A 10,000-nucleotide genomic window follows, 5' to 3' on the forward strand; every position below is an offset into this window, starting at 1 on the left:
TCAGTACCAACTTGGTACTTATGACTAATGTGATGTTTGGTGACATTTGTGACAGGCTCGTAGACGTTCAAATTTGTTTCCGGTCTGTCAGAATGACAGAAATTTTCGGTCTAGCGGGTGACTTGGCAAGTTGGATGTTTGAAATACTTTATATAAACATGACAACTCTGGTGGGAGATGAAAGTAAGTCTGATTGTGCTGGTCGGTGGGTGGTGCAGGAGGGGGGGGGGGGGAGATGACGTTCGGTGATGTTGTTCATTGTGATGGCGATCATGTTGATGATGATAATGATGATGATGATGATGATGATGATGATGATGATGATGATGCTGACGATGATGATGATGATGATGATGATGATGATGATGATGATGATGATGATGATGATGATGATGATGATGATGATGATGAAAGTTTATTTGGTACAGCACTCGCTTGTCACGCATAGAAACCGAGATCCATCCGGGTTAAGTCAAGATTTTTTTCTAACCCCCTGCTCACCCCTAAGGATAACAAGCTACATTAATGCCGTTCTAAGACGATTGGTCACTAATTGTGTGACGTCATCCAATATTGATTTATTTAACACGACGATTGTGAAAATTAATATTATTCTGTGAAAAAAGTTGATGGGGCGAGAAGTGTTTTGAGTATTATCATCAAGAGCAGAGTGATTGATGGATGTTCAAAACACGACCCTGGATAAAGGCAGGAGGAAATGAATTATTGTAAGTTCTCATCGTTGATAAAAAAAATAGTCCGAATTTAGGTCACTGTGACAAGGACGAAATGGTTTTTGTTATGCTGTGTGCTGACGAAAGCTGTTTTTTCCCTTTTAAGTCTAATTTTTAAAAATCAACCCCCACTAATAATAATGATAATAATAATAATAATAATATTAATAATAATAATAATAATAATAATAATAATAATAATAATAATAATAATAATAATAATAATAATAATAATAATGATAATATTGATGATGAAGATGACGATGATGAGGATGATGATGATGATGATGATGATGATGATGATGATGATGATGATGATGATGATGATGATGATAAAATAATAATAATAATAATAATATTAATAATAATAATAATAATAATAATAATAATAATAATAATAATAATAATAATAATAATAATAATAATAATAATAATAATAATAATAATAGTAATAATAGTAACCATAATATAGATCTGTGAACAAGATCGAGTTGTAACTGAAATCTTTTTGATGACTTGTCGCTGAGGACTCATAAAATATTTAAGGTCTCTTTTTAGTTCATAATGGAATTATGAGAGTGCCAATGATGTGATGAAATTCCCTGAGTAAACAATGTTATGCTATGTTTTGTTTTTGTAGTCTGTATGTGCTTGGGGGTGAGTGAGGGGGTGGGAGGAGGTTGGGGGGTTGGGGGGGGGGGGGGTTGGGGGGTGTTTGGTTGATGGATGGGTTGATGGATAAGTAAATGAAACTTGAGCTTTTATGTAGCGCGATATCCACTAAACTTGCTAAAAGCCCATTACATGAGTCCCTACAGCAACACTTAATTAGTAGGATGAGACATGACGCCTGTTAGGCGATATTACAATTTCCCCGACAGAGACAAAGCTGTTAACGGCCAGATACTCATTTACACATGAGTACGGTGAGAAAGTGTGAGTAAAGAGCATTTTCCACTGACTTGTCTATGCGCCGCTCAGACCTGAACTCGAACTCAGGGCATTCCGATCAGAAGGCGGGTGTTATACCACCAGGCTACATACCATGCAAATGAAATGGCAACTTTGAAAACCTGCTGTCACATCCAGATAGAAATTGAGATAACACCCGTAAAAATGTATTCAAACCACGAGGACAAAGTTTGAAGTTTCAAAATGCTCAGGGTATAGTTCTATGGACAAGACGAGTTTTTTCCTCTATAAGTCACTATATATATATATTATATATATATATATATATATATATATATATATATATATATATATATATATTCCCTGTCCTGCATGTTAGGTGCTACTGTTGGCTTGGGATCCCTTGTAAAGCGCTTTGAGCATTTTAATGGATATCACACTGTATAAACTCTCTTGCTCGAGGAAGAAGAGGAGGAGGTGGAGGAGGTTGTGGATGTGGTGGTGGTGGCAGTGTAGGATGAGGTGGAATAAGTGAAGGAGGAAAAGAATATTATGATTATGGACAAGACGAATTTTTTTAAGGAACTACTACACAAGACTCCAATAAGACATGATGATGATATTATCATTACTATATCACCGTCACATTACGCTCAATCATCAACGTATCATGGACCGCTAGCACAATAGGCTTTCCAATTGCAACTAATTTATCACGAACATCAATGATAAATGGCACCGCAACTCGACGGAAAGCGTCACGGTTGAGTAATTCACATGCATGATTGTGTTGTTTTACATAATTTTTCTGACCATTGAGCCTCATTCATTGGGCCGTGACCATCCCATTTTCAGCCTCTTGTAGTCATTACTTATTAATGACTTGATCGTCTATGAGTGGGTGTTTGTGAGTGAGTATATATGTGTGTGTGTGCCTGTGGGAGTGTGTGTGTGTTGAGGGAGTTGTTAGTTGTTAGCAATGATGCAAGTAGCTAACCATTCGACACTCAAATTATTACTGCAGTCATCAACGTTGTCACCACCTTTCCGCAAGCAGCATCGCGCCTATCAACAGCACTTGATTATTTCCTTGTTCTCACGAATGATATTGTGTTGATGCAGCTCTGTAGCTGCTAAGCAATTGTATGTATTTTTGTAATTCTGTATTATTATTGCTACTGCGAGTCGAAAACTAATTAGCTAAACTTTATCTTATTTTAAAATTATAGAGAATACTCAAAGTAGCGTAACTTTTGAGTAAGTAACGTTAGAGAGTGGCTGTTTCGAGTTTTAATTTAGTTATTACAATGTGCTTAAATTTAATGGATTAATAACCAAAAGGGTTTGTTTGAACGTTAATGTAAGGAAGAATGATTTTCGTTAATTTCAGTGTATTTTAATGACAACAATGAGACAGAACATTTAGGTTGCTAGACTTGTAAATAAGTTCACGTTGAGTCGTTGTGTAAATATTGTTTTTAAACGTTTATTATTTAAAGTTTCTGTAGCAAAAATTCACATGGGTAAGAGATTAAAATAAATACCGTGGAATTAGAATAAATTTCTCATTTAATCGAATTGATCATTAAATGATGACTATTTTCAATTGAAAAATCTATTTCGTGTGCAGTTGTGTTATGATTCTGTATTTTCTAATCGGTTGTTTCACTGTGTGTTTATTTAATGTCCGTCTGTGGACAATATTCTTATTTAAGCATACAAGTAATGAAAATGATAAATCTTTGAATGAAGAAGACACATTTTGTCTAATTCTATACACTGTAAACGTTTAAAGTCATTTCTATATTTTGGATATAATTTTAACCAACAAGGTATGTATTAAAAACCTTAACATTTTTATGTAAGATTTTAGATATTGTGTTTTTGGGGATTTTTTCCTACGGTCGTATTTCTTCTGCTCATTCAATTCCATCATTTTATATATTATTGTCAGAAATATAATTATTTCTAAACCCATGATGCAGTAATTTATTCAAAGAATTATTTAGAAAGGTGGCTGGTTGATATCCAAATGGAATCACAAGTACCTTTAGTCATTGTTATGAAAATATAAATGTGACTCATGCCTCAAACCGGTAATATCAGGTTGATTTAACCGTTAAAAACTGATTCTATAGTATGAAATTTAGGTTAATCTTTGCTATTTTGTTCAAAATAAATAACAATGTGAAATTGAATATAAGCTTCTGTTTAATATACAAAAATATTTGAAATTGACTTTCGGGTTTCCCTTTATCAACAAAACAGGATGAATGAAACACTGCAGACGAATGAGATAATGTGGTAATGGCGTTGCTTATTCATCTTACAACGCCACTACCACATTATCTCATTCGTCTGTAGTGTATCCTTCATCTTGTTTTGTTGATAAAGGGGAAACCCGAAACGTCAATTGTATCTGTTGTCGTATATTAAATTGAAGCTTGTATTCAATTTCACATTGTTATTTATTTCTTCGAGCTTCGAGCAACAACATTTACATTAGGTAATGTTTAGAGGTCCTAATTTTCAAAGATTAACTTTTCAAAGAATGGGCTTTTTTGTGGAAGGCTCGGACTGCGCCTGGTGACATCAAGAAAATATTTCACAACCAATACGCTTTAATCGCATCCCGTTTGCATCGTCATGTTAAAATAAAGGGACATTTATATAGTGAATCATAACCCATTAGCAATAATTGCTTCTATCTAGTCATCAATGAGCATTATATTTTCTCGTGTCGTATAAAGGACAGACTGCTATTTGTGTTGCCCATATAAGGACAAGGCTATAACACTGTCACACAAAAATAAAACACATTTATTGCAATTTGGTCAGAAAAAAAAACATTTTACATCAAATAATACTCGTAGATCAATTAAGATGTACCTCAACTCGTCAAAATTATCAACAAAAAACAAACAAACTCTTAGATGCGAGTCTTCTGTGTTATTTTGTTTTGTTTTGTTGTATTCTTTTTGTTTTGTTTTTATTCCTTTGCTTCTTTTATATGTCATGTTATGTTTAGTTTTATGTTTTGATTGTTTTTGTTTTTTTTTTGTTTTTTTGGTTCTTTTGTTTTTGTTGTTGTGCTTTACTTTCTTTTGTTTTGTTTACTTTGATTTTTGTAGTTGTTGGCTTTTTTAATGGGGTTTTTTTTGGGGTGTTTTTTGTTTGTTTTGTTTTTGTTTTTGGCTTTGTTTTGATTTGTTTTGTTGTTCTTACTTTTGTATTTTGTTAAACGAATAGAGCCCTTGTGACAATTTTGACAATTGATCGATATTTGAAGTAAAAGTTTTCTGGTCGAAATGAAAAAAATATGTTTAGTCAGAATATGACACAGATAAGTGTGAAGTCAATGCATCGCTATGTGCTCACGTTGACCTGTGCTCCTCTTACACTGTCCAACCTTATTTATTATTGATAGGGGAAAGGAAGGGGGGGGGGGATATGTCTATGGTTAGGATGTTCCATGCTGTGTATTATCATGTCTTGTCATCGTGTACCAGCCTCGTCATGTATTATTATCTCTATCGGCTATAAGCTATGGTTGTTGTAATGACAAACTAGGCATTTCGAGACGCCAGTAATCTCATAATTCTCTCTCTCTCTCTCTCTCTCTCTCTCTCTCTCTCTCTCTCTCTCTCTCTCTCTCTCTCTCTCTCTCTCTCTCTACCCACCCTTCTATCTATCAATCAATCTATCTATCTATCTATAGATCTATACGTATACACAAACACGCACATATATCTATCTATCTATCTATAATATATATATATATATATATATATATATATATATATATATATATATATCTGTCAATCAATATATTAATTTAATATCATAAACATATCTCTCAACCACATATTATCTCTATCTCTATCTCTCTCTCTCTCTCTCTCTCTCTCTCTCTCTCTCTCTCTCTCTCTCTCCCTCTCTCACTCCATTCTATATTTATCTATCTATATATCTATCAATCTATATATTAACCTCTCAATTACTATCTATCTTCCAATCCATCTCTCAATCAGTATCTATCTATCAATCCATTTCTCTCTCTTTCTCTCTCTCTCTCTCTCCCTCTCTCTCTCTCTCTGTGTGTGTGTGTGTGTGTGTGTGTGTGTGTGTGTCTGTATGCCTGTCTCTCGCTCTCTGAAGTGGATAACAAATTTGTCTTTTCTCTGTCGAAAAATATTGTCATAATACCTCACGTGCATCATATCTCGTCCAATATGTCCTGTGTCGTTGTTGGCTTTGGTCCCTTGAACGTATTTATTGTATTTTTGTATGTTATAAAATCTCATGTTTTCCCGTTCATTAGAATTATCTGATCTTACAAACTACGAAAATCCATGAATACCATTGAGAACTGTTTAGACCAAAATGCACCCAAATCAGTTTACAGGATTAACAATCTAAAATTCTAAACGTCTTATTTCCCCAGACAGTATCATAGAGAAGAAAAAACATTCAAATCTGTTCACAAAACCTATAATTACATACAAAATAACGATTTACTTATCTAAACATCACCAGGAACTTTTTCTGCTTCAAGTAAAGATTAATTAGCATGACTCTCAACTTGCCAAAAATGTTTAAACACGAGACTGCAAAATAAATGAAAAGGGAGTTTTATGGTCAGTGTATGGAGGTCCCATTTTTAACATGATAAAAATGGATAAAAAGAATCGAATATTTACCAGGAATGTTTGGCTTTGGACTTTTAAATATATATTTTTAAGGTTTGATGAAAAATGTAAAACTATTTTACCCGACCTTATAGATAGATAGATCTGTGTAAAAGCCATATGTGACATATTATTAGATTTAATTTTTTTAAAATACTACAGGCGACAAGAAAAATCATTAAGATATTTTTAGAAATGCGTTTCAAACAGAAATTTTTATAATTAGAATCGTTTGAAGTGTAGAATATAAGATTTCTTGCATGCAATTTCAACTTTGTTCCCACCCGGAAAACGCAAGCCCGTGCGTGCAGCCAATGGGAGTGGCATGTCCAGAATTCCAAAGAGCAAGAGAGCAAGAATCTTAAAAGCGCCCCCACGATCTGAAACAGTATTATATGTGGGAATGATATTGATGCTAAACTTTAATTCATAGTCAAAGATAAGAAACTAAGATTCAGTTGTGTTTTTTTTCTGGATTTTTTTTTGTATTGTTTGATTTTTGTTTGTTTGTTTTTGTTTGTTTGTTGGTTTTATTTCTTTTGGGGGTTTTTTTTTCATTGAGTAGAATAAATTCAGTGTTATGAGTTGCTCGAATACATTTAAAAAAAAAAAATAACATCATTTTAACATTAATCAGTTAACTGTGTACACTGGAAAAACTTGTATTTAAAAATTTGGCCAGGAAACTTGTTCTTCAAATATCGATCGATTTATATCATTTTGACGCGATGGGTAACAAATTCTTGTCACATAATCGATTTCAAACATCCTCCATTTTTTTCTTCTTTAAACCACTTGGGCTTTTTATGATTGCTTGACAGGCTGACATCCATTTTCCTCTATATGAAAGAAAATGCCAAAATTCAGTTGGATATTGTAGAAGATAAATCATATTGCCGTTATCTGAAAAAGGGGGTCCCGATAGCTCAGTTGGTAGAGTACTCGCTTCACAGGGAAAGGGACCAAGATCGATCCCGGGTGCAGTCGAGATTTTTTCTGACCACATGTCCACCCAGCAGTGAATGGGTGGCTGAGTCTGTTAGATTTGGCGGAAAGTACTTTCGATAGACTATCCAATTCATTGTAAGCAATTGCTATTGTCCGTTTCACGCTATAGAAACCGGGATAAACTCCGGCTCCATGGGCCCAATGGCTCTGAAGGACTGCTTAATCTGAAAAAAAAGACGAGGTTTTTAATATTTTGGCCAGAAAGCTCGCCCTTCAATTATTTATCGATTAAAATGACCCTCACTTTGTCAACCTTAGGACTCCTATGAAGTCCCAGGTTCGAGAATGTTTAACAAGACGAGAGTCATTTTAATCGATCCATATTTGAAGAACATGTTTTCTGGCCAACATTTTTAAAAAGTAGTTTGTTTTTTTTAAAAAAGAAAATGGCACTAAATTCCTAGTTTGAAACATCTTGTGGAATAAATAATATATGAGATGATTATAAAAGCTTTCACTGTTTATATTGATCTATCAAATCTACCATTGACGTAAGTGGTTTGCGCGTTTAATAGTCAGAGTGCGGAGATTGAGTTCGATCACAGGTTAAGAAATTGTGTGTTTTTTTTATGTGTTTGGTTGTCTTTGAATGTTTTACTTGTTTGTTTGTTTTTTGGTTGTTTATTTGATTGTTTTTTTTTGTACTGTTTAGTTTTACTTTCTGCTGTTGTTTTGTACTGTTTCGTTTTTGTTTTGTTTTGTTTTCTTGTTTTATGTTGTTTTTTATTTATTCAACGCTGACATTTATCTACGAGTATCTTACATAATGTCTTCTGTAAAATCTCTATATTTTCATTTTAAAATCAAAATCAATCTTTGCATTTATCTATCCATCTATCTATCTATCTAGCTATCTATCTATCTATTTGTCTATCTATCTATCTATCGATCTATCTATCTATCTATCTATCTATCTATCTGTCAATCTGTTTATCTATATGTCTATCTATCTGTCAATATATATATATATATATATATATATAATATAATATATATAATATATAATATATAATATATATATATATATATATATATATATATATATATGAATATATCAGTCAATATATCTATTCATTCATCTGAATATATATCTTTTTATATCTTTTATCTTCAACTCTATTTCCATCTTAATAAAGATGATATTCATATTTGCCACAATATCATTTCTTCGACTTAGATACTTGACTCGGGGGCATTTCGTTCACAATATTAATATTCCCTCTGCGACGCCTTGATTATTTGTTTACATATATTTGGTTCTTCTCTTTGTTTCTATTTCCTTCCAATGCTGGCGTTCCTAAGAGATTATCTTTTAACGTTCCAAATTGCGGAACGTTTTCAAGTTTGTTTGTTTTTTGTTTTGTTTTGTTTTGTTTTTTTTTGCCTTATAACGAAGACTAGAATAATATAGCTATTTATTATACCTCTGTGACATATAATACTTTAAAATTGTCGGCTTGTTTTGTTTTTTCGGGGTTTTTTAATTAATTTTTTTTTTTGTTTTGGATTTATTCTTTTTGAGTTTTTTGGGACTTTTTTGTGTTCTTTTTCTTGTTTTAAAAGTACTGAATATTGATTTATAGAAAAGATTGATTAACATCCAACTAAATACCGAACAAAGCGATGTCTTTAAGAAATTCGTTTAACAGTATTGGTCCCCACATTTTATTCACAGGGGTCGTCCGCTTACAGGCTTTAGAATGGGGGATTCTCAATAAATACGAAAAGATCTGACTTAAAGCAAAGCACAGCATTTCTTTTTGAAAAGAAGACTTAAAAACCAATAAAATTAGAAAGAATAACATAAACTATTTCTATAGTGTAACTGAGAGGGACGCTTGCTCTAAATGGAATGGGTTACTGCTTGAAATGGAATGACAACATGTAAATTAAATAGACCTCTTTCCGAAACCCAGACGACGAAAATCTGAGTATGCTTAACTCCCTTGCCAAATTGTATCCTGTCAGCGTTATCGCCCCTAGCTAAATTTTAGTCCCTGTCTCCTTGTCAACGGTAGCTATTCCATTCTAAGAGAACCAGGGTAGCAATTTGAACGCGTTAAAGCCCAAAAAAACAGTGTGTACCGAAATTGCCTCTAGTATTTTTAACAGTCCTTGACTCTTGAATACAGAGTTCTCTCTTCTAGGTTTCTCCTTCTATCATTAAATTTGTAAAGGCAAAATACATAGGTTGATAAATTGCTGTTTTCATTCTATATATTCAGTTTTTATTTTTAGTGGGACATAGGTTCCATGCAATATAATTAATCTGTAAAATGTGTTTGATAAAATAATTGGATTTTGACCCATTAACATACATTGATCTCTGACTTCGTCTCTCGAACTGAATAAATGAATTTTATTTGATGTAATTTATTTTTGGATTTCAATTCTTCACGCCTATATGTACCAAAAGCAACGATCACCACTTGTTTCCATGCACTGCAAAAGAATTATTGAAATAAAGTCATAGAAACCGATCATGTTATTTAATATCAAAGCTGCATATTTAGAAACGCAACCGTATAAAATGTAGTCGAAAAAATAATAATCTTTAAACCCCTTTCTAAAATACCAAAGGGTCATTTTCTGACGTTTGCCACAAAAATACTCTAACGATAAGTTATTTAGAAAACCTAACGAAAACATTTGTTTCCA

At 32.9% G+C, this 10,000-nt stretch overlaps 1 protein-coding gene across 20 annotated transcripts in view; it reads left to right on the forward strand.

Annotated features, from left to right (window-relative positions):
• The window catches only part of LOC144968435 (suppressor of lurcher protein 1-like), a 469,097-nt gene that overhangs the window by 302,834 nt on the left and 156,263 nt on the right, over positions 1-10,000 (forward strand). For 3 of the 20 annotated variants that reach the window (XM_078906794.1, XM_078906802.1, XM_078906807.1), the window contains exons 1-2: positions 2,684-2,789; positions 3,362-3,478. The exons of 13 other annotated variants lie outside the window; for them this stretch is intronic. The gene's annotated coding sequence lies outside the window, so the exon portion shown is untranslated. Of the gene's footprint in view, positions 1-2,683; positions 2,790-2,817; positions 3,479-10,000 lie in introns of those variants that run through there. 4 more of the 20 variants (XM_078906795.1, XM_078906797.1, XM_078906803.1 and 1 more) reach the window with 2 other exon arrangements.

This window comes from Berghia stephanieae, chromosome 3, assembly GCF_034508935.2.
Source record: "Berghia stephanieae isolate SIO BIC M18660-M18661 chromosome 3, UCSD_Bste_1.3, whole genome shotgun sequence".
In the NCBI taxonomy this organism is placed as follows: domain Eukaryota; kingdom Metazoa; phylum Mollusca; class Gastropoda; order Nudibranchia; family Aeolidiidae; genus Berghia; species Berghia stephanieae.